The 25219-nt window shown below is 43.9% G+C and overlaps 2 long non-coding RNA genes across 2 annotated transcripts; one reads left to right on the top strand and one right to left on the bottom strand.

The window, feature by feature from the left end:
• Nucleotides 1–17: 17 nt before the first annotated feature.
• Nucleotides 18–14367, top strand: LOC134293747 (uncharacterized). The gene is made up of 3 exons (XR_010000708.1): nt 18–93; nt 11345–11468; nt 11712–14367. It is a non-coding gene; the product is annotated as an uncharacterized LOC134293747 (long non-coding RNA).
• On the bottom strand, nt 2716–11714 carry LOC134293750 (uncharacterized). Its single transcript, XR_010000711.1, has 2 exons — nt 11503–11714; nt 2716–10588 (listed from the first exon to the last, which is right to left on the bottom strand). It is a non-coding gene; the product is annotated as an uncharacterized LOC134293750 (long non-coding RNA).
• Nucleotides 14368–25219: the final 10852 nt, after the last annotated feature.

Consider the following 25219-nt stretch of genomic DNA (forward strand, 5'->3'; position numbering starts at 1 on the left):
CGCCAGACTTCCTCATTCTCCTCCCCGGAAGCGGCCACACCCAGGCGAGTGTAAACAATGGCGGTGGAAGTTTTCAAGAGGCCCGAGAAGGAGGTTTGAAATAAAAAGAGTTGGCGAGAGTTTAAGAGGAGGCTGTCTCAGGCTTCCAGGCGTTTTGGACTCCAACTCCCATCATTCCTCACAGCCTCAGGCCCCTTCGTTTTCCCCCTCAGCCGCTTAAGCGGCTGAGGGGGAAAACGAAGGGGCCTGAGGCTGTGAGGAATGATGGGAGTTGGAGTCCAAAACCCAGGCCCAAGTTGGCCCATGCCTGGGCTATCTACTTAGACCAATTAACATTATGGTCTGAAAACACATCGCCCCCTAGTGGTGTGGAGGTATTTCTGTCAGGCCAGAAAAGTGGGCCATCTCCTTGTGGGCGGGGCTTCGAGGCAGGGGGCGGGGCTCCATACCTTTTTCGCGCGAGGAAAAAAGGGAGCCTCCTGCACCCATCTATTTCTGTTGTATTGACTATTGTTGTCAGCCCTTGAAAAAATGGTTCAAAAGCCATTACGAAACGGGCATTTCGTTTCTAAAATGTTTCTATAGTATAGTTAGTGAAAAATTAGTTACTAGGCATGGGCAAACTTTGGCCCTCCGGGTGTTTTGGACTGCAACTCCCATAATTCCTAACAGCTGGTAGGCTGTTAGGAATTATGGGAGTTGTAGTCCAAAACACCCGGATGGCCGAAGTTTGCCCATGCCTATTAGTTACTATAACGATAATAGTAGTAATATTATTTATTTATTTACTACATTTATATCCCGCTCTTCTCACCCCGAAGGGGACTCAGAGCGGCTTACAAATCAAATGAACATACAATATATTATTAGCATAGCACAATATAAGCATTAAATTACTACAGTAGAGTCTCGCTTATCCAACGTTCTGGATTATCCAACGCATTTTTGTAGTCAATGTTTTCAATACATCATGATATTTTGGTGCTAAATTCGTAAATACAGTAATTACTACATAGCATTGCTGCGCATTGAACCACTTTTTCTGTCAAATTTGTTGTATAGCATGATGTTTTGGTGCTTAATTTATAAAATCATAACCTAATTTAATGTTTAATAGGCTTTTCCTTAATCTCTCCTTATTATCCAACATATTCGCTTATCCAACATTCTGCCGGCCCGTTTACGTTGGATAAGTGAGACTACTGTATATTGTACTATATCATTATATAGTAATATTATTAGTAATATTACATTTAATATATAATATATAATTAATTGTATTATATTGTATTAGTAGTATAATATTGTATTCCATTATAATATTATTATCAATATTATAAGTATATACAATATATTATATATTTATAAATTAACGAGTGAGACGATGACGAGTAGTAATAGTAGTAGTAAGCCTTTACTTGTACCCCACCTCCCATCTCCCATAGGGACTCAGACCGGCTTACACATTGGCACTTAGTAGTATAACATATAACATAACATGCCATAACATATACAATACAATACGACCGTATATAATAATAATGATGATGATGATAATTATAATAACTTTATTTTATACCCTGCCTCCATCTCCCCAAAGGGACTCAGGCCGGCTTACACATTGGCACTTAATAGTATAACATAAAACATAACATGCCATAACATATACAATACAATATGACTTTATATAATAATAATAATAACTTTATTTTTATACCCCGCCTCCATCTCCGCAAAGGGACTCAGGGGGGCTTACACATTGACACTTAATAGTGTAACATATACCATAACATAACTTGCCATAACATATACAATACAATATGACTGTATATAATAATAATAATAATAATAATATAATAATAATAACTTTATTTTTATACCCTGCCTCCATCTTTCCAAAGGGACTCAGGGGGGCTTACACATTGACACATAATAGTGTAACATCTCAATTAAAGATCTGATTTTCCAAAGCCTTTGGAATGTTAGTTTAATATAGTTTTATAATCTTGAATATTTTTGATTACATATATTGATCCTTGGCTTTATGGAAATAACATCCCTGCCCCACATTGTTTCCCTCCACGTCCCACAAGAGGAGCTTCCTGATGTCTTCCCTGCATGAGCATCCTCATATTCCCATATTCCAGGCTCCAAGCCAGCATTCATCACTAGACAAGCCATTGTTTAAGCCTCATGCGCCAGTGTTAGATTTAGGAGTCATCCATTGTCGGGTTTTGTTGTATCTGCACAAAACCAGACCAACGATGTCGACATTCTTACAGAATCGCAACAGAAATGTCAACAGTGCCTCCAGATTCCAGAGACTTGCAGTATTTCTTGCCAGATTCCTTTTAGCAAAGCCAGAAATAACGGCGCTCACGTCCCAATATTTTATAAAATAGTTTACATTTACATAAGAAGCTGGGTTTTCCCAGCTAATGTAAAATCATCTGCGATTTTTCACCATGATTTAGAAAAGCTAAATGGTCTTACTTTTATTAGGCAAGTCCCCACGCTTGAGGAACATTTGTTACTGTGGCCTGGAGAACTATGTATTGCACTATGACCCATCACAGCTCCAACCTGCATCCTGTCCTTTGGTATTTTGACTGGAGCCACACAGTAGAACCTGCACATTTGGAACATTAATGGTGCATGTGCATGCCACATCATAGAATCCACTTCAGTTGGCAAGGCACTTTTTCAGGAACGACGTTACCTTGCATAATTTATGTTTATTTATTTATTTTTTTATTTACAGTATTTATATTCCGCCCTTCTCATCCCGAAGGGGACTCAGGGCGGATCACATTACACATATAAGGCAAACATTCAATGCCTTAACATAGAACAAAGACAAGACAAACACGGGGCTCTGAGCTGGCCTCGAACTCATGACCTCCTGGTCAGAGTGATTCATTTCAGCTGGTTGCAGCTGGTTGCTCAACAGCCTGCGCCACAGCCCGGCCCAATTGTTATCTTTTAAAAATATATAATTATTAATTTTACTGACATCTTTCAAAACATATATAATGTTTAACATGATAAACTTCTCTATAAAATAGAAGATACAGATGAGTTTGTGTCCATCTTTCACCGAATGGTTTTGCAAAGTAGGACATGCCGATGCCATCTGGGGACCATCAGACACACCTGGAGGGCACCAGGCTCAGGGAGGCTGCGTAGCAACAGAAATGTACGGCTCCACAGCATTATGTCCTGCTTGTCCTTGTCCTCCCTCCCAGTGAGACTTTCAGAGTGCCCAAAAGCACAATGCAATGAATGATGGCACATAACAAGAATCAGGAGCTGAACATGGCTTGCTATGCAGAGCCGATGCACCTTCCTCATTCCTCCCACTCACCCCCTCCCGATCTCTCTTTACCACCCTGCTCAGTTTGCTATGGATTATTGTTTCGTTGGAGCCCAGTCCTTGCGCATTTCTTCCCCTCCCCAATTTCACAGCAGAAGGAGCAGTGAAGAAACTAAAGTCATGGAAAGGTCAGCAAATAACGATTTAGCTTTCGCTGCTTCAACACACACAAGAGCCTTTATGTAGCAACTCTGACCCATGCCTCTCTTGATTCTTAGCAGGGCCATACATCTAAATAAATTAAGACGATTGCAAGCTTATGTGGGTTTACATCAGTGGCTTTGTTAGATCAGCTAAGGATGTAATTGTGCACTCACTTACCTGGGAACTGGGCCCATTGAACTGAATGGGATTTGCTTTTAAGTAGGCATGGGCAGGCATGGGATTGTACTGCACAGCTTTAGTACTTGCTGTGGTTTAAGTCGGGGAAGCTGGGGTTGCATCTACATGGGCCACATCCCTCAGGGTGGATGTAGAGCGGAGGACTCCGAATCAACCCTGGGAGAATCTGCATGTTCAGATGCTGTGGCAATGAGTCAATGTCTGTACTTGGTGGTAGGAAGGGCTCCACTGCCCAGCAATGGCAAAAATCAATGACCAGGAGCAATTTTGCACTCCATGGTTGCAGCTATGATGGCAACAGGATGGCAACAGTAAATGCCATCACCTGTCCCCAAGTCACCTGAGCCTAAGCAGGATGGTTATATAAGTAACAATAGTTAGTTCCAAGTTGGAATTGCCCCGTTGTATCTATTTTATCTTTATATGTTTTTGACTTTATTGTACCTTGCCATGGAGCACCAAGAGAGGCAGGTAATAAATAAAAAATGTTGTTATTGTTATTACTACTACTAGGTAGTTTAGAAACATGGGCATATGTGCTAATCAGGAAAAAGCAATAGGGAAGACTAGAGGGCAGTACCCCTCCCCAAAAAAACAAATCCTTTTTTGCAACCATATGGCCACCGGCACCCTCTGGAGATTTTTCAACCTTTTCAAATGTTTTTCTGGCCTATTTTAGCCACAGGAGGGGATGTTTTCGAACAATAGGGAGTCACTTCCTTTTCACTTCCTGTTCACATCAGTCTTCCCCAGGCATACATTGGCCCATAGAGTACCCAAAAGTGGGGGGAAATGACACGCATTTCCTAGAGGGAATTTGGGAGCAAAAAAAAAAACAACCCCAAAACATTTTGAATTTTTTGCAAAATCTTGCTGCCCACAGAAGGGGCAAATACGAAAGTTCCCCCTAACCTAGAGGACACTTTGGTGCAATTTTTTGCTTTGAAAAACTATACAGTAGAGTCTCACTAATCCAAGCCTCGCTTATCCAAGCCTCTGGATAATCCAAGCCATTTTTGTAGTCAATGTTTCCAATATATCGTGATATTTTGGTGCTAAATTCATAAATACAGTAATTACAACATAACATTACTGCGTATTGAACTACTTTTTCTGTCAAATTTGTTGTATAACATGAAGTTTTGGTGCTTAATTTGTAAAATCATAACCTAATTTGATGTATAATAGGCTTTTCCTTGATCAGTCCTTATAATCCAAGATATTCGCTTATCCAAGCTTCTGCCGGCCCGTTTAGCTTGGATTAGTGAGACTCTACTGTATTTGGCGCTGCAGGCTGCATGCGTCTCATGGTAGCATTTTGCTCACCACGGTGTCAGATATGCATTCCTGTTCCAATTTCTTTGCTTTACTTAGTTACTTATTATTAGTGTGCATACTGTTTTATTTACTGTATTGTTTGTTAACACGTTGCTTGCATTATTTATTATCTTGTATGAACCACTGTTTGGCCACCAAGAGAGAGAATGTTGGATAAACAAGACAGGGCCTTTTTCCCCCAGGCACATAATAGATTTTAATACAGTAGAGTCTCACTTATCCAAGCTAAACGGGCCGGCAGAAGCTTGGATAAGCAAATATCTTGGATAATGAGGGATTAAGGAAAAGCTATTAAATATCAAATTAGGTTATGATTTTACAAATTAAGCACCAAAACTTCATGTTATACAACAAATTTGACAGAAAAAAGTAGTTCAATACGCAGTAATGTTATGTTGTAATTACTGTATTTACGAATTTAGCACCAAAATATCACGATATATTGAAAACATTGACTACAAAGTGTTGTCGAAGGCTTTCATGGCCGGGATCACAGGGTTGTTGTGTGTCTTTCGGGCTGTGTGGCCATGTTCCAGAAGTATTCTCTCCTGACGTTTCGCCTACATCTATGGCAGGCATCCTCAGAGGTTGTGAGGTATGGAATTGACTACAAAAATGGCTTGGATTATCCAGAGGCTTGGATAAGCGAGGCTTGGATAAGTGAGTCTCTACTGTAACATTTTGGCTTTGTTTGAAAGCATGGCTTTGTTTATGTTTTTATTATGTGTCAATTTTATTTATTTGTTTTAAGTTATGACACGCTTGGAGGTCAGGAAAGTTATTTATAGAGATGCTATAACGTGAAGTGATCATACATTTATCTGATTTGAACTGAATTATAAATCGAATGCATGAAGTTGTTGAAGGCAGTTGGGAAAAAAAGAAAAAGAAAACAAATTTGCCTGGATAGGAAGGCGTTTGCTGTGCTGATGGTCAAAGGTAAAGCAGCAGTGATGGTGATACGCTTTGCAGCTGCAGAAAGGTTCTCTGTTGTTGAATTCTTTAATGTTGCGCCTTGGAAGAAGGAGCAGAAGCTTTCAAAGGCAGGGCCCCCTCTCCCAGCCCTCACTCCGCTCCTTTCAGCCTGCCCTTGACTGCTGCGTTTCCCTCTCTGGCAGGGACTCACGCCAACGCTGATGGAGGGCAGTCCGAGAAACACTGCTGCCATGATCCCGCTGACATTTGCTAATCAGCTTTAACCTCAGATCTACACATGCACTGTCTGGCTTGCTGTCTTGTCTCCATGGAGACACACGGCAACCTTTTGCTCACCAGCTACCTCCAAAAAGCAAAGCCCCTTCTTTCCTTCCTTCCTTCCTTCCTTCCTTCCTTCCTTCCTTCCTTCCTTCCTTCCTTCCTTCCTTAGCATTACAGCCAGGTGAGAAAGGAAATGTGGCCCAATGGAAAAGCACAGGAGAGAAGTCTGCCAGATTTGTCTCTCTCGCTCTCTCCAGGCCTCTGTTCGCCTGGAAGAAGAAGAATGGCATTGAGTCCCCCAACACAGCGAGGTGAGCTAGAGCTGTTTATAGCCCGCAGCCTACATTTCAAAAGCCCTCTGCAAGTATTTGGCTCAGAGTCTCTGGTGACAATAACCTGGCCATCCCCTTGGCAGCCTGCAAGTCGAGGCAGAAAAGGAAGGGCAGAAAGAGCGGCAGATGGAAGGAGAGGATGCCGAAAATGGGAGAGACAGGGAGGGAGGGAGAAGCAGGTTGCAAATAAATAAACAGAAGCAAAGGACAACAAAAGTAGTTGTGGAAGAAAACAAGAAAATGGCAGAAGAAGAAAAGGAATTGGCAATGATAGAAAAGTTTGGGTCTGCCCAGCCCACAGCAAGCTCTACAAGTAGAGTTGTAGCCAATGATGCAACAGGACTCAAGCCAAAGGACGTGCAGCTGTTGATGCACTCAGAAGTGAAAGGAAAGCCCAAAGCTGCACAACACATATATTACAAGAACATGCATTTTAGAAGCATGAATAAGAGGAAATAGGCATAGTTAACCCGGTGGTGCAGCAGGTTAAACCACTGAGCTGCTGGTGTATTTGTATCCAGGAGAATTAGAAACACCGGGAATTCATCCCTCACGCATCTCTAGATACATGGCACCTGAACATTCAGGACCTGCAATGTCCATCAGCAACTTTATTTGCACAGGGAGGTAGAACTGCAGCAGATGCAACTTTTTGTATCCTGCGACATTGATGTCCTGGATGGTGCTTGCCAAATCCTTTCTTCTCTTATACTGCTAAAGAGAGTGGATCTACATCCTTTTTTGTACACATCTTGGCCACTTTACACATCCATGTGCAGTTGGATGCAAGCCATTTTGCTGTTTGAAACCCGTCGATGCATGGATTAGCTGTTGCCGGAAAGCCGCATGTTTAAGTTGACTAAAAATCTTTAATTGGCCGGCAGCCAAGATTTTGCATTCTGCAAACAGGGAAGGACTGGAGGTTCTTGCATAGTACACAAAGTGGGAAACTGGTTGCAAGATAAATCAATTTCCATGGGGTGGGTGAGGGCCTTCTCTTGCAACCTTTGTCACCAGCATTGGCCAAGGCAACAGGAAAGGCTGAGGCAAAAAAAAAGCTGGAAATACCCTCCCTTTGCGCAGGTAATTCCCCATGCGCGAGCTGAATGGACTGGAAGCCGAATCCTCTTGCAACACTGGTGACACAACAGAACCCTCCACTGCACTGGATGTGAGCAAACCGGTTTGTCAAACTCTGGGCAGACTGCTTGGTATGCAGCTCTACCTTCCCACAGCTTGCCACTAGGCTCATTCATGCGTTCTCTCTTTCTCTCCCTCATGCACACATGCTTTCTGATGCTTGAAGGGATGGGTGGTAGGATTGGACCTGTTTCTCACTTATGCAGCTGGCACTCCTGGGGTTCTGTGCAAGATTTGTCCTTCCATCTTAAATAAGGCTGGGAATCAGAGTTGCTACTGTGAAAAGAGGAGGTGGCTCCTGCATCTGTAATTATTGTATAGAAGATAACGATTCGGCATGTCATGCAAACACATAATATGCCTGGCCACAGCCATTCCACAGGAACCACTTTCTTGTGTCCGTTCCAGTCAAAGCATCTGCTCTGCAGAAGATACCCCTCAAAACTAATTTCACAGGAAGTCCAACCTACCAAACTCAATTGGACTAGATGAGATGGAATTTTTGTTACGGAATTTTGCAAAATTTGGGGTTTTGTTTTGGAATTTTGCAAAATGCGCGGCTTTGGTTTTGGAATTTTGCAAAACGTGCGGCTTTGTTTTGGAATTTTGCAAAATGGGGGGTTTCATTTTGGAATTTTGCAAAAAAAGGTTTTGTTATGGGATTTTGCAACAAGTGGGGATTTCTTTTAGAATTTTGCAAAACGTTTTGGATTTTTTTTAGCCATAGAAATTCCAGTGCGACTGCTTCTCTAGTTTTTAACATTGTATGCTTCTTGCTGATTTTAATGATTGTTTTTTACTGATGTTGATGTTTTTATTGGGTTAATTGTGCTCTTGCTTTGTATTGATGTTTGATTGTTGTATTGGGCAAGGCCCCATGTAAGCCGCCCTGAGTCCCTTCGGGGAGATGGGGCGGGGTATAAAAATAAAGTTGTTGTTATTATTATTATTATTATTAGTAATAGTAGTAGTAGTAGTATCCATTCTGGGAGAAGAAAAAAAAACCATATTCTGGAAAATGGTCTGGAATCGCTGTTCTGGCCCACTCTTTTTTGGTGTTTGCCTTTTTCCGAAGCCATCCCTGCGCCTTGCCCATTTCACATGTGCCTCTCATTTTGCAGTTGCTCCTGCTCCTTTGCTTTGTTTCTTTCTGCTCCCTTTCTTTGCCTTGCAGCCATTGAAGCTTCACTACCTTTACCTGTCTGGCTTCCTGCCTTTTGTTTAAAGCGGCATTTGATAGCTTTGCGCACAGGCTCTGCTCCTTCAGAGTATATAGGCAGGTGGCAACATAAAGTGAAATGGGAAGGGGAGGGGGAGGCACGCATTTTGCAGAGCTGGGGAGAAAAGGAGGGAACGTGAGAGGTTCCGCACATGGGTGCAAGGCAAAGGAGGGAAGGAATGTGGCAGCACAAGGTGAAGAGGAGAAGAAGGATGAGGAGAGGGAGGGTGAGACATGCAAGGGCAAGAGCAGGACCCAAAAGCAAAGCATGGCCAAGCTATAAGCAAAACAATGAAGAGTGCGCAAGGAGCAAGAGTGGCAGATATAAGTGGTGACGAGTGCCAGAGAGGAAGGCCCAATGTGAGACAAGGGAATGTGAGAGGTGCAAACATAATGAGGCGACTACGGCAAAGCTGCAAGTGCTCTCCTTGTGATATTTTCATATATTTGTTTCTCTTTTCCATTAGTCAGAAAATATGTGGCAAAATATAGCACTGCCGTTCAATAGGTTTCAGGACCAGTGCTTGCTGTTTTTGCTGTAAGATGCCTTGGCTGGTTAGTACAGAAAATTATCTCAAACTAGACTTTTTTTATCATGTCAGAAGCATCTTGAAAACATACTGCAAGTCGCTTCTGGTGTGAGAGAATTGGCCATCTACAGAGATGTTGCCCAGGGGACGCCCGGATGTGTTACCATCCTGCTGGGAAGCTCCTCTCATGTTCCCGAGCTGACAGACGGGAACTCACCCTGTCTTGTGGATTCGAACTGCCAACCGTCAGGTCAACAACCCAACCTTCAGGTCAGCAATTCAGCTGGCACAAGGGTTTAACCCACTGCGCCACCAAAGTAATGAAAACTTCTCCAATGTGCACAACAATCTGTGACACTTCAGAACAGGATTTGGTTCTCTCTTACACTCGCAAAGCCTGCAAAAAACTGGACTGGGGGCATACTTTGTTTAGGAGGTATTAACTGGCAACTGATTGAGTTGTTGTGAGTTTTCCGGTCTGTATGGCCGTGCTCCAGAAGCATTCTCTCCTGACGTTTCGCCCACATCTATGGCAGGCATCCTTAGAGGTTGTGAGGTCTGTTGAGGTTTATATCCCTGTGGAAGGTCCAGGGTGGGAGAAAGAACTCAAGTGTGAATGTTGCAGTTAATCCCCTTGATTAGCATTGAAAAGCCTTGCAGCTTTAAGACCTGGCTGATTCCTGCCAGGAGTGGGAGTTAAAGTCCAAAACACCCGAAGGGGCAAAGTTTGTCCAGGTCTGTTATAAACGGATCGCATCCCAATGTATTAAGGTCAAATGAGTGAAGTTAGAGAAGTCCTGTGACAGAGAATCCAGTCTTATTGAAACTAAAATTCCTGATCGTGGGAGCTTTAGATGACTCCAGTCACAGAACTCAGCACAGGCCTTCTAAACGGATACTTTAATGGATATAAGATGGCAGTGCAACAGTCAATGCAAGCTCTGAAATGAGCCTGGAAACACACATGTTTGTGGTGAGGCCTGGGATTGGAAGAATCCGTAGTCCTGCTTTGTCTGCCAGCCAGGCAGATGTTTCTCAGCAGTAGTGGAAAATACCATTTGCCATAGCTCAAAGGAATGCGCCGTCCCAGGCTGCTAGTTGATGCGGGAAGAAGCCGCTGTTTTAAAGAGACAGAACAAAGGAATCAGAGCTTGGGAAGAAGGCACTGGCTGCCAAGAACACGTTACACTGCGTTTCCATATAATAAAGACACATCGATACAGTTGCTATTGTAAAATAGCAAAGCATTTCCTTTGTTGTGTATTTGTAACTTCAGCTACTTTTCTGGAAATCTAGGGAGTTACTTTCTGACATTGGGAGACCAAGAATGTCCCAATTGTCAGAAAGTAACTCTCTAGATTTTCATCAAAGTAGCTGCTTAGTAGCCAGTTGCAATAAATCACTACGGACCAAGAGGTCACGAGATCAAAGCCCGCGTCGGATTAACCATTAATAGCCTAGCTTGCTGTTGACCTATGCAGCTCAAAAGACAGTTGCATCGGTCGAGTAGGAAATCTAGGTACTGCTTTATACGGGGAGGCTAATTTAACTAATTTACGACAAGTTAAAAACTTCCAGCAGTGTGCGGAAAGGAATGAGGAAGTACTCCATCAAGGACTCGGTGTCACAAGTGGGCAATTAAGCAGCAGCTCCCCCTGTGACCGGAATTGAGCATACCTTCATGAAGCCGGAAGCTGGAAAATGTTAATTTGCCTCTATATATGTCGTATGTCTAATGGCATTGAATGTTTGCCATGTTTGTGTGCATTGTGATCCGCCCTGAGTCCCCTTCGGGGTGAGAAAGAAGGGCGGAATATATATACTGTAAATAAATAAACTGCAAATAAATAAACCCCACTTCCCTCGTTTCCAGACAGACCTCGCAACCTCTGAGGATGTGGGAGAAACTCAGGAGAGAATGCTTCTGGAACATGGCCATGAAAAACCCACAGCAACTCATTACTTCCATGGACTCTAACAGACAGTGGCCATGCAAGGTAAGGATTCTGGGAGCTGTAGTCCCCACAGTACCTTTTCCAACCTCTGGGTCCCCGGAAAGAAAGGCAAGGGGAGGCGGATGGGTCTGTCGAAACCGTCCTGCTGAGCGAGCTCCACGAGCAGAGCTAATAATTGCTCTGATTAGGCCGAATCCCCAGCACCAGAGGTTTCTTCCTTGCTGTCCCCCACCTCCTCCCAGCGATAACCAATAATAATATAATCCCCCTAATCCTTTCCCTTAGGAGCCTGCTCTCCGTGCACAGACAGGAAACCGTGGAGAGCTTCTGCCTTCACTGATAACTCTCCCTCTAACAATTTGGGGCCCTGAGGAAAATAAATACCACAGGTCGCCTTTTGAAAAGAAAAAAAACAAAACCCAGCAACAACTTGCTCTCCTATCTCCCTGGATACGGGGTCCTTTCGGATCCAGGCTCCTTCCTTCCTGCTTTGGAGAGCCAGTTCACGCGCCGCCCCTTACTCACCGGTGAATCATTCCCAAGGCTTCATGAGAGCGGCAAAGGGATCAGGCGCTGCGTCACTCCTGCCTCCCTCTTCCCAGATGCCCTCTACTTTCCCCCCTTGTTCCTTGGCATCAAAACATGCCACCAGATATTTCCCACACCATACACTTGCAGCAGTCCTGGGGAGCTTTTAAGTGGAAGTTGGGCATTGCCACATCAGTACATCCTATTATTATTATTATTATTATTATTATTATTATTATTATTATTATTATTATTATTATTGTATGACACAGCAAACAAGATAGATATGCTGGATTTCGTATCACAAAATCACAAGTCAAACACTTCCCAAGTGTCTAGGACTGTGTGGTGTATTATTATTATTATTATTATTATTATTATTATTATTATTATTATTATTATTATTGTATAACACAGCAAACAAGACAGACATGCTGGATTTCGTATCACAAAATCACAAGTCAAACACTTCCCAAGTGTCTAGGACTGTGTGATGTGTTGTTGTTGTTGTTGTTGTTGTTGTTGTTGTATGACACAGCAAACAAGACAGACATGCTGGATTTCGTATCACAAAATCACAAGTTGAACACTTCCCAAGTGGGTTGTTGTGTGTCTTTCGGGCTGTGTGGCCATGTTCCAGAAGTATTCTCTCCTGACGTTTCGCCCACATCTATGGCAGGCATCCTCAGAGGTTGTGAGGTAGACACTTCCCAAGTGTCTAGGACTGTGTGATGTATTTTCGGATGATGTGTGCAGATCCCAGTCGGGTGGCCTTTTGCAGTTGGCAGATCGTAATTTTGTCAATGTCTATTGTTTCCAAATGCCGGCTGAGATCTTTTGGCACAGCACCCAGTGTGCCCATCACCACCGGGACCACCTGCACTGGTTTCTGCCAGAGTCTTTGAAGTTCAATCTTGAGGTCCTGAGAGCGGCTGAGTTTTTCCTGTTGTTTTTCGTTATTAGATTATTTGAAGTTCAATCTTGAGGTCCTGATACCTGATATTATTATTGTTGTTGTTATTATTGACACAACAACGTTGTATGACACAGCAAACAAGATAGATATGCTGGATTTCGTTTCACAAAACCACAAGTTGAACACTTCCCAAGTGTCTAGGACTGTGTGATGTATTTTCGGATGATGCGTGCAGATTTTTGTTGTTATTATTACTATTATTATTATTCTCAGGTATAGGGCAGGATATGAACATCTGGAGTGTTTTAGTCTTTGTGTTTATTTGAATTCCAATCATATTCTGTTAATTGTTGTAAGTTGTTATTTTATGTTACTTGGTCTTGCTCATTGATTTTGGCAAACTTTTTTTGTATTTTATATGATCTATATTGCACTTTTGTTGTCACGTAAGCCACCCTGAATCTTTTTTTGGGAGATGGTGGCGGGATATAAATAAAGTGGTTTATTATTATTATTATTTCAGTAGAGTCTCACTTATCCAACATAAATGGGCTGGCAGAATGTTGGATAAGAAAATATGTTGGATAATAAGGAGGGATTAAGAAAAAGCCCATTAAACATCAAAATAGGTTATGATTTTACCAATTAAGCACCAAAACATCATGTTATACAACAAATTTGACAGAAAAAGTAGTTCAATATGCAGTAATGCTATGTAGTAATTACTGTGTTTACGAATTTAGCACCAAAATATCACAATGTATTGAAAACACTGACTACAGAAATGTGTTGGATAATCCAGAACGTTGGATAAGCGAGTGTTGGATAAGTGAGACTCTACTGTATTATTATTATTATTACTACTACTACTACTACTACTACTACTATTTGAAACACAACAAGATGAGTTCACAGCAGACAGTCTGCTGGCTGATGTATTGGATCACACGTCAGACACTTCTCAATTATTATTATTATTATTATTATTATTATTATTATTATTATGGGGCCCCCGGTGGCGCAGCGTGTTAAAGCGCTGAGCTGCTGAACTTGCTGACTAAATGGTTGCCAGGTTCGAATCTGGAGAACCAGGTGAGCTCCCACTATTAGCCCCAGCTTTTGCCAACCTAGCAGTATGAAAACATGCAAATGTGAGTAGAAACATTGCACTATATTCCTCTGCCCCAAAGCATTTTAGAATTTAACACTGTATTTTAGTTCTAGTGGTCCCTCCAGGCCATCCTCTCCTCCATCCCAGTGGTCTTTTTGTTTTTTCTTTTCAGATTCATATGTTATTTGAGTGATTATATTCCTTCTGTTTATGTGATTGTTTTAGTCAATTGTTATGTTTTGTTTTTGTTTTTAATTCTTATAGCGTTGTATAGTGTTTTCAGTGTTTTACTGTACAATGTTTTATGCTGATTTTATATTGGAAACTGCCCTGAGTCCCTTTCGGGAGAGAGGGTGGGATACAAATAAACTTTTACTTACTTACTACTTACTGGGTAGTAGTATGAATGGGTACTGCTCAGGCGGGAAGGTAGTGGTGCTCCATGCAGTCATGCCAGTGGCCACATGACCTTGGAGGTGTGTATGGACATGCAAATATGAGTAGATGAATAGGTACTGCTCTGGCGGGAAAGTAACGGCGCTCCATGCAGTCATGCCAGTGGCCACATGACCTTGGAGGTGTGTATGGACATGCAAATGTGAGTAGATGAATAGGTACTGCTCTGGCGGGAAAGTAACGGCGCTCCATGCAGTCATGCCTATGGCCACATGACCTTGGAGGTGTGTATGGACATGCAAATGTGAGTAGATGAATAGGTACTGCTCTGGCGGGAAAGTAACGGCGCTCCATGCAGTCATGCCAGTGGCCACATGACCTTGGAGGTGTGTATGGACATGCAAATGTGAGTAGATGAATAGGTACTGCTCTGGCGGGAAAGTAACGGCGCTCCATGCAGTCATGCCTATGGCCACATGACCTTGGAGGTGTGTATGGACATGCAGATGTGAGTAGATGAATAGGTACTGCTCTGGCGGGAAAGTAACGGCGCTCCATGCAGTCATGCCAGTGGCCACATGACCTTGGAGGTGTGTATGGACATGCAAATGCGAGTAGATGAATAGGTACTGCTCTGGCGGGAAAGTAACGGCGCTCCATGCAGTCATGCCTGTGGCCACATGACCTTGGAGGTGTGTATGGACATGCAAATGTGAGTAGATGAATAGGTACTGCTCTGGCGGGAAAGTAACGGCGCTCCATGCAGTCATGCCAGTGGCCACATGACCTTGGAGGTGTGTATGGACATGCAAATGTGAGTAGATGAATAGGTACTGCTCTGGCGGGAAAGTAACGGCGCTCCATGCAGTCATGCCTGTGGCCACATGACCTTGGAGGTGTCTAAGGACAACACCGGCTCTTCAGCTTAGAGATATAAATGAGCATCAACCCCCAGAGACAGGCACAACTGGACTTAAGTAGTTGGGAATCGTACTGTTTTGGACTCCAATTCCCAGAGCTATGGCTACAGCTTGCTTGCTGTGAGACTCTGGGCGCAGCAGCCCCCCAAGTAAAGATTTCCCCCTCCTGCCAAGCTCTGCGGCAAGCTCTGCTGACTTGAGAGGAGCCGTTGCAGCCTGAGTGGAAGGGGAACAGCCTTGGGCCTGTCTCTCTCTTCCGCTGGCCTCCCCCCTCCGCATGCATGTGCTCCTGCTCCCTGCCAGCTAGGATTTCAGCACATCAGCATCTGGGAAAAGGATTCAGAGAGAGAGAGAGAGCCTCATCTGTCTGCAGCAGGAGGCTTATACAAGCAGGCTCTTTGAAGCTTGGCTCTTGCCAACAAGTCTTGTCCAAGCTGAGCACTCGAGGGCTTTGGCAAGGTGAAGGAGGAGAGAGAGTGCGAACCCCACGATTCCAGCATTTTTATGGCTAAAGACAGGGTCGCTGGGGCGGGTGTGTATGTGTGTGTGTGTTATATAACACTGTTCTCCTCACACCATGTTTGCACCATTGCAAGCCAGGCTGTTTGTTTCCCGCTTGCAGGATGCCCTCCCTCTTTCTTCTGCTGGAGGTTGCCTTGAACTGGTTTCAAAGCTAAGATCTTTGAAAAAGAAGGCGTTAAAGGGAGAAAACAACCCCAGAATACTTCTTAAAATGAGTTAACCAGCATTTAAAGTGAACTTCTGTGCATGAAAGGGACAGGCCGGTCTCTGAATGGTGGTCATTGTGTATGTTTTTAAATTGTTGATGCTGTATGTTATATTTTGATGTATTTATTGTTGTGTTGGGATTTGTTTTTACAGTTGTATTTGGGCTTGTGAGCCACCCCAAGTCCTCTTGGGGAGATGGGGCAAGATACAAGAATAAATTATTATTATTTTATTATGACACAGCAAGCAAGATAGATATGCTGGATTTCGTATCACAAAATCACAAGTCGAACACTTCCCAAGTGTCTAGGACTGTGTGATGTATTATTATTATTATTATTATTATTATTATTATTATTATTATTATTATTATTATTATTAACATGAATGTATGCGAATAGGAGCCCCCGGTGGTGCAATTGGGTAAACCCCTGTGCCGGCAAGACTGCTGACCTGGAGGTTGGCGGTTCGAATCCAACCCAGGGAGAGAGCAGATGAGCTCCTCCTGTCAGCTCCAGCCCCCTATGCCTCCCACAAGGATGGTAAAAACATCAAACATCTGGGCAACGTCCTTGCAGACGGCCAATTCTCTCACACTAGAAGCGACTTGCAGTTTCTCAAGTTGCTTCTGACATGAGAATACAAATGTATGCGAATAGGCTGGCACTGACCCTTGACATGAAGTCTAGTCGTGTCCAACTCTGGGGTCGGTGCTCATCTCTGTTTTTAAGCCGAAGAGCCGGCATTGTCCATAGACACCTCCAAGGCCATGTGGCCACTGGCATGACTGCATGGAGTGCCGTTACCTTCCCGCCAGAGCCGTACCTATTGATCTACTCACATTTGCATGTCCGGAGACACTTCCAAGGTCATGCCGCCACAGGCATGATTGCATGGAGCACCAATGTTACCTTCCCGCCAGAGCAGTACTTATTGATCTACTCACTCTGGGGTTTGGTGTTCATATAATGCAGATTGGATGTATTCTATGGCCAGTGTAGACTCAAACCATTCTGCATTAGAACTGCATCATATAAATCTACAACGAGATGCCACTACAGAGCCAACCTTTCTTTTCCTGGGCTGTTCCTTGTATCAATGCTAGCCCAAAGCACCTTATCCCCACCCCGGGGTCTAGCAACCCACTTTGCCCTCTCCCATGGAAGCCAGGCTGTGCTGTTGATTGCTGTGAAAATCCTCCTGCCCATTTCCTGCACCGAGTCCAAGCTGAATCTAGACTCTCCGCCTGCCACCTCCCCTGCTGCTTTCATTTTCGCAGCATCTCTGGCATCTTTGTTGTTTCCCTATGAAAGGAAAGACAAGGGCATCGACCTGGGGGACTCCTGGGTAGGGATCTGTGCTGCAGAGTCTCCTTCTCTCCTTTCCTGACTCCCTCCGGTGTCTTGGTTCTGATTCAGAGAGGCCCCGGCGGAGAGAAAGAGGCCAAATGACGCAGAAGGTGCAAGCAAAGCATCTGCGATCGCAGCACACAAGGTCCAAGCTGGAGAGCATTTTTGGAGGCTCCAAATGGCTGGAACTCCTGGCAACGGAGCTGCCAGTTAAGGAGTAGCAATGAGATACTCAATGTGTTGTCGAAGGCTTTCATGGCCGGAATCACAGGGTTGTTGTGTGTTTTCTGGGCTGTATGGCCATGTTCCAGAAGTATTCTCTCCTGACGTTTCGCCCACATCTATGGCAGGCATCCTCAGGGGTTGTGAGTTATGGCCATGTCCCAGAAGTATTCTCTCCTGACATTTCGCCCACATCTATTTAATGATCCAGATGTAGAATAATACACTATTATAATGGTATATTTATGTAATATTACTAATAATATTGCAATATAGTGTTATAGTACAATATAGTCATATATAATGCTTATTTTGTGCTATACAAATAATATATTGTATGTACATATGGCTTGTAAGCCACCCTGAGTCCTCTTTGGGGTGAGAAGGGCGGGATATAAATGTCAATAATAATAATAATAAACTATTATAATAGTATATTTATATTATATGTAATATTACTAATAATATTACAATATAGTCTTATAATACAATATAGTCATATATAATGCTCATATTGTGCTATTCGAATAATATATTGTATGTACATATGACTTGTAAGCCACCCTGAGTCCCCTTCGGGGTAAGAAGGGCGGGATATAAATGTCAATAATAATAATAATAATAATAATAATAATAATAATATATTTATATTTTATGTAATATTACTAATAATATTACAATATAATGTTATAGTACAATATAGTAATATATAATGCTTATATTATGCTATACGAATAATATAATATATTGTATGTACATATGGCTTGTAAGCCACCCTGAGTCCCCTTTGGGGTGAGAAGGGTGGGATATAAATGTCAATAATAATAATAATACACTATTATAATAGTATATTTATTTTATATGTAATATTACTAATAATATTACAATATAATGTTATAGTACAATATAGTCTATATATATAAAAGAGTGATGGCATCACGGCAATTCACAAAACAACAAAAGTACAGGCCCCCCACCCTCAAAATTTGACAACACAACCCATCATCCACGCCTCAAGGTTGATACAACAAAAAGAAAAGAAAAATGAAGTCCTAATTAGAGGGAGAGCAATAATTTTTTTTATCCAATTGCTGCCAGTTTAGAGGGCTAATCTCTGCCCACTTGGTTGCCTAGCAACCAAGGGACAGCCAGGCTTCAGTTAGGGGACAGGCAGATTTAGGCCTCACTTAGACTTCTTCCACAGATTATCTAATTTGCACTGGATTATATGGCAGTGTAGACTCAAGGCCCTTCAACACAGCTATATAACCCATTTATAATGGACTTAATGTCAGGGGAAAACCTTTACCCTTGACCTTAACTACCACCAATTTCTCAATACTTTATTTCCCATACCACCATACTTCGCCACAGCAACGCGTGGCCGGGCACAGCTAGTCATATATAAAGTTTATATTGTGCTATACAAATAATATAATATATCGTATGTACATATGGCTTGTAAGCCACTTTGAGTCCCCTTTGGGGTGAGAAGGGCGGGATATAAATGTCGCTAATAAATAAATAGATGGGCAAAATGGCCAATTTAGGGATTGTGATAGTATTTGTTGCTCTCAGGTTTACATAAACCCAATTTGTGGAAAAGGAGGGAGGGGGTGGCCCCTGGTTGACCCTTTAATGGGTCTCCCCTTCCCCACCAGTCCAATCCAATTCTGTCGTCTTGACCATAGATGGATCATAGATGATGGGATTTGCAGTACTTTTACCTGCTTTGGATCCAACTTCAACAAAACACTGCAACCTCTACGAATGACCAACGTGGACCAAACTTGGCACAGAGAAGCCTCCTGGCCAACTAAACATACTGGAGAAGTTTCAGGGGAATTGACCTTGATTTTCAGGAGTTGTAGTTCACCTGCATCCAGAGATACTGTGACCCCACCAGCAATGGACCGGGACCAAACTAGGCACGGAGAAGCCCCACGACCAGTTCAGGCAACAGGTTTTTCCAGCATCCTTCTTATTGTTGTTTCTTCACTGGTCCTCATTCCGTCTCCTCCCAAGTGGATGCCTCCCTGGATGTGCTGGAGCACCACTCCCATTATCCTGGGCCACCCAAAATGTAAAATCCTGCTACTCCAATATATCTCGAGGGCAAGTTAAGGACAGCTGGATTAGGCTCCGGTTTCTGGTTCTTCGCCCACAGCTTGCTCCAGGCATGCTCGCAGCCTGGTCTGGAGACCCACTCTCAGAGAGTTTCAAAGTATTGATTCCACCGCTCCTCAATGAATATGGGTTGCAGGACGAGGCAACAAAGCAAAACAAGAAAGTATTATTCAAAAGGACTGTTTTTTGTGTTCCCCCAGATGTTGCCAGACATCACACGAGTGCTTTATTTGTGCATGGATCTGCTATGTTATCATTTAATTTTAATAACGTGTTATTATTTTTGATGTAGATGCGGATTTGTTTTGGGATTTGGGTGGGTTGACATGTTGTCGTTGTCCAGTCTTTGTACGGCATTGAATGTTGCCCTTGCGGAGATAGAGCGGGATAGAAATAAGATTTTGTTATTATATTACAAAAAAAATATTATATTATATTATATTATATTAGGAATAGGTAAAGGTTTCCCCTGACGTTAAGTCTAGTTGTGCCCGACTCTGGGGGTTAGTGCTCATCTCCATTTCTAAGCCGAAGAGCCGCCGTTGTCCATAGACACCTCCAAGGTCATGTGGCCGGCATGACTGCATGGAGCGCTGTTACCTTCCCGCCAGAGCAGTACCTATTTATGTACTCACACTCTGGGGGTTGGTGCTTATCTCCATTTCTAAGCCAAAGAGCCGGCATTGTCCGTAGACACCTCCAACGTCATGTAGCCACAGGCATGACTGCATGGAGCGCTGTTACCTTCCCGCCGGAACAGTACCTATTGATCTACTCACATTTGCATGTCCGTAGACCCCTCCTAAGTCATGTGGCCACTGGCATGACTGCATGGAGCGCCATTGCCTTCCCACCAGAACAGTACCTATTGATCTACTCACATTTACATGTTTTCGAACTGCTAGGTTGGCAGAAGCTGGGGCTAAGACACACCTCCTAGATCTTGTGGTCAGCATGACTGCATGGAGCACCGTTACCTTCCTAAAGAAGCAGTACCTATTGATCTACTCACATTTGCATGTTTGTGAACTGCTAGGTTGGCAGAAGCTAGGGTAAGACACACCTCCTAGATCATATGGCCACTGGCATGACTGCATGGAGCGCCTAAAGAAGCAGTACCTATTGATCTACTCACATTTGCTTGTTTTCGAACTGCTAGGTTGGCAGAAGCTAGGGCTAATAGCGGGTGCTCATTCTGCTCCTTGGATTCGAACCTGCGACCTTTTGGTCTGCAAGTTCAGCAGCTCAGCGCTTTAACACACTGCGCCACAGGAGGCCCTATTATATTATGTTATATTATATTAGTATTATTAAAGAGTGTTCTCCAAAGTCATTATTCCAAGGGAGAGCAGATTTTCGTCCGGCACTCCCTCCGCCCATGCGCCGTTTCCTTCCCCGCTTTCCAATTTGCAGGGTGCAACGGGCGGGTTAAAGCCTAGGAAAGCCGGAACCATTCATTTGCACAAGCGCGGGCGCAGCAATCCTTAACCCTAGTTGCCAGCTCTGCCTGTAACTGCCTGCGTTCATTCTTCATGCTGGGGAGAAACACGTCTCTGAGCCTCTGAAGTATGCGCTGTGGCCCTGACCTCCGCATGGAGGCCTTCCTCTTTTCCATTAGCGAGCCCTGAAGTGCATGTGTGCATGTGTGAGAAAGAGAGGAGAGGGCGAGGAAGAGTCACTCTCGCCCGCTTTTTGTCTCTTCCTTTGAGCCGGGGAAGGAAAGTGTGCGTGGTGCGCCAAGGATGGGGAGAGAGCGACAGTAGGTGTGTGCCTGTGCTCGCCTGTGCTCCATGCAAACATGAAGGAGAAAGATTTGGCTCCATGTAAACACCAGCTGTGTCAAGAGTGAGCAGCTCCTTCTAGGTCAACAGACAGCTGTGTGGTTGCCAGGCAACGGGGAGGGCTCTTCCGCCCCTCCCGCCGCTCTGGCAGAGCCAGGCTCCTCGCAGTGCGCCATGCGCAGGAGCAAGGTCACGAACGAGGAGATGGCCCTCCACCACTCCGCCAAGGAGGCCAATTAAGCCGGCCTGGATTTGTGCACACACTCAAGCACACACACACACACTCACACAGGATACACTTCTCTCTCTGTCTCTCTCTCTCTCTCTGCGGCCTGCGCAGAAGCGCCACAGACGGTTCCCCCAAGACGGTTCCCTTCCGAGATTTGGAGACGAAAACAAGGGACGGAGTTTGCAGACGGCGCTAGCAAACAAAAGCTATTTTCTACTTGAGAATCCTTGCCTTGCAAGGCATTCTGGGCCATCCGGTGCGTGGCGCTGTCCTGCAACTGTACATTGGAGCCAGGCATGGGACTACTGTAATACGGTCTACCTGGGACTGCCCTTGAAAAGTGCCTGGAAACTTCAACCAGTCCAGAGAGCAGCAGCCAATGGTCTTGTGCATGGATTCGTATTCCGTCAGCTTCTTCGGCTTGTTCAGCTTCTCCATGTGGCTGTAACAGCAAGGGCTCAGCCACCATATTTTTTTCCACCCGAAACAGCTCACGTGGCTGCTGGGCACAGCTTCTTCCCTTCTATTTGGGAGTACGCAGCACATATTTATTTTATTTATAGTACTAGCTATGCCTGGCCATGCATTGCTGTGGCGAAGTATGGTGGTATGGGAAATAAAGTATTGAGGAATTGGTGGTAGTTAAGGTAAAGGGTAAAGGTTTTCCCCTGACATTAAGTTCAGTCATGTCTGACTTTGGGGTTGGTGGTCATCTCAGATTATGAATGGGTTATATAGCTGTGTGGAAGGGCCTTGAGTCTACACTGCCATATAATCGAGTTCAAATCAGATAATCTGTATTTTATAGGCAGTTTGGAAGAGACCTAAGTGAGGCCTAACTCTGTCTGTCCCCTGGGCTGAGTGGGTTGCTAGTAGATCAAGTGGGCGGAGCTTAGCCTTCTAACTGGCAGCAATTGGATAAAAACAATTATTCCTCTCCCTCTAATTAGGACTTTATTTTTCTTTTCTTTTTGTTGTATGAACGTAGAGACATGGATGAGGGATTGTGCTGCCAAGTTTAGTGTTTCTGGGATGTGTAGTTTTGTTGTTTTGTCCGCTGCCGGGATTCCATCACTCTTTTATATATATAGATTTATATTCCGCCCTTCTTTCTCACCCCGAAGGGGACACAGGGCGGATCACATTATACACACATAGGGCAAACATTCAATGCCCATATACACATAAAACCGAGACAGAGACAGACAGACGCAGAGGCAATTTAACCTTCTCTTGAGGGGATGTTCGATTCTGGCCACGGGGGAGCAGCTGCTTCATCATCCACTGTGACGGCACTTCCTCATTCCAACGTCGTAAATTAGTTAAATTTGCCTCCCCACTTTATAAGTGGTACCTTATTTCCTACTTGATAGATGCAACTATCTTTCGGGTTGCTAGGTCAGCAACGAGCCCTGGTTATCCGTATAAGCGTTCAACGAATACATTTCACGGCGTCGACATGGCCTGATTCATGGATTATGTGCAAGGTTTTTGGATGAATGGATTCATGCATTTTATATGTCTTAAGTTTTTATATTGTTTCGTGTGATTTAATACCTAATTGTTTTTATTGCTTGGTATTTTTACTCTACTGTATTGTTGTTTTATTGGGACTTAATCTTGCCAGATCTGTAAGCCGCCTTGAGTCCCTTCAGGTGAGAAAGGCGGGATAGAATGACGTAAATAAATAAATTAAAAAAAGACTCTGCAAAACGGATCGGGGTACCTAACAAAATTAGGATACGAAAATGGATCGCCCTCCAGCCGAATTGCACAAGCCTAGCAGCCAAGCTACTCACTGGTGCCGATTCCAGGGAGCATACCACCCCACTGCTGAAATGAGCTCCACTAGCTGATGAGCTCCCTCTTTCAGCTCCAGCTCCATGCGGGGACATGAGAAAAGCTTCCCATAACGATGGTAAAAACATCAAAACATCCGGGCAACGTCCCCTGGGCAACCTCCTTGCAGACGGCCTATTCTCTCACATCAGAAGCAACTTGCAGTTTCTCAAGTCGCTCCTTCAGAACTCCAGGTGTTTTGGACTCTAACTCCCACCATTCTTTGCAGCCTCAGGCCCCTTCCTTTGCTCCCTCCGCCACTCAAGCCGCTCAAGAAATTACTCAGCCTGCATTTCTGATTTGCGGAGGAGAAACACGGAGCCGAAGGCCTGAGCAACGGAGCAGCCTGCCACCTGGGCCGCCCTCCCCAGTCCTTGCAGCCTCACATTCTCATGCGGGAAGTCTCGGGAGCGGGAAGCCTTTGATTTATTGCAGATCTTCAGAGGTCTGCTAGTAGATTTCGGTCTCAGGGGTGCAACCAGGCAATTTTAGACGCTGAACGTAATGTCTTATAATGCTCGCCTTTAGAGGATAACGTATGTGACACTAAGCTTGGAACAGGGACTGCAGTTGGTGTGCCGGAATCCTGTTGGTGACAGAAACACACAAACCGTGGGTTACATGCTCGCCTGCCTATTCTTTGGACACTGGACCACGGTCCCGAATTCTGGCCCTGAAGGCGCCATGGTCCGATCCATCTTCTGTTTGCCATACATGGAAATATGTGAGCCTAAATCGGGCATGGGCCAACTGTGTGGGAAGTTTAGCCCAATTCTGTCATTGGTAAAGTTCAAGGGGCTCTTTCATTGTAGGTGAACTATAAATCCCAGCAACTACAACTCCCAAAAGTCAAGGACAATTTTCCCCAAACTCCACCAGTGTTCACATTTGGGCATATTGAGTATTTGTGCCAAGTTTGGTCCAGATCCATCATTGTTTGAGTTCACAGTGCTCTCTGGATGGAGGTGAACTACAACTCCCAAACTCAAGGTCAATGGCAACCTAACCCTTCCAGTATTTCCTGTTGGTCATGGGAGTTCTGTGTGCCACATTTGGTTCAATTCCATTGTTGGTGGAGTTCAGAATGCTCTTTGGTTGTAAGTGAACTATAAATCCCAGCAACTACAAAATGAATTTCCCCCAACTCTCCCCACTCCAGTATTCAAATTTGGGCATATTGGGTATTTGTGCCAAATGTGGTCCAGTGAATGAAAATACATCCTGCATATGAGATATGTACATTACAATTCAGAACAGTATCAAAATGACAGTGATGAAGTAGCAACAAAAATAATGTTATGGTTGGGGGTCACCACAACATGAGGAACTGTATTAAGAGGTCCGTGGCATTAGGAAGTCTTGAGTTTAGAGTGGTGGTTGGGGGTCACCACTGTTGTGGTAATCTCTGAGCGGTTAGACTCAAGTTAACCCTCTCTGGGGGATATTCCACCAAAAATCAGCAGGGTAGCAAAAGCAAAAGCTTTCAAATGCAACAGTTACTTACACGGGGCGAGCAAAGAGAAGCCTTTGCCCATTTAGGATTGCAATGGACTGCAGAGTCTCAGTAAAAGTTCAAAAAGTATTTATTCTGGTAAAAATAACTCCATTGTAGATAGAAAGGCTTGGGAGCTGTCTAGTCTACTCTA

Source organism: Anolis carolinensis, unplaced genomic scaffold (assembly GCF_035594765.1).
Source record: "Anolis carolinensis isolate JA03-04 unplaced genomic scaffold, rAnoCar3.1.pri scaffold_10, whole genome shotgun sequence".
Lineage (NCBI taxonomy): Eukaryota > Metazoa > Chordata > Lepidosauria > Squamata > Dactyloidae > Anolis > Anolis carolinensis.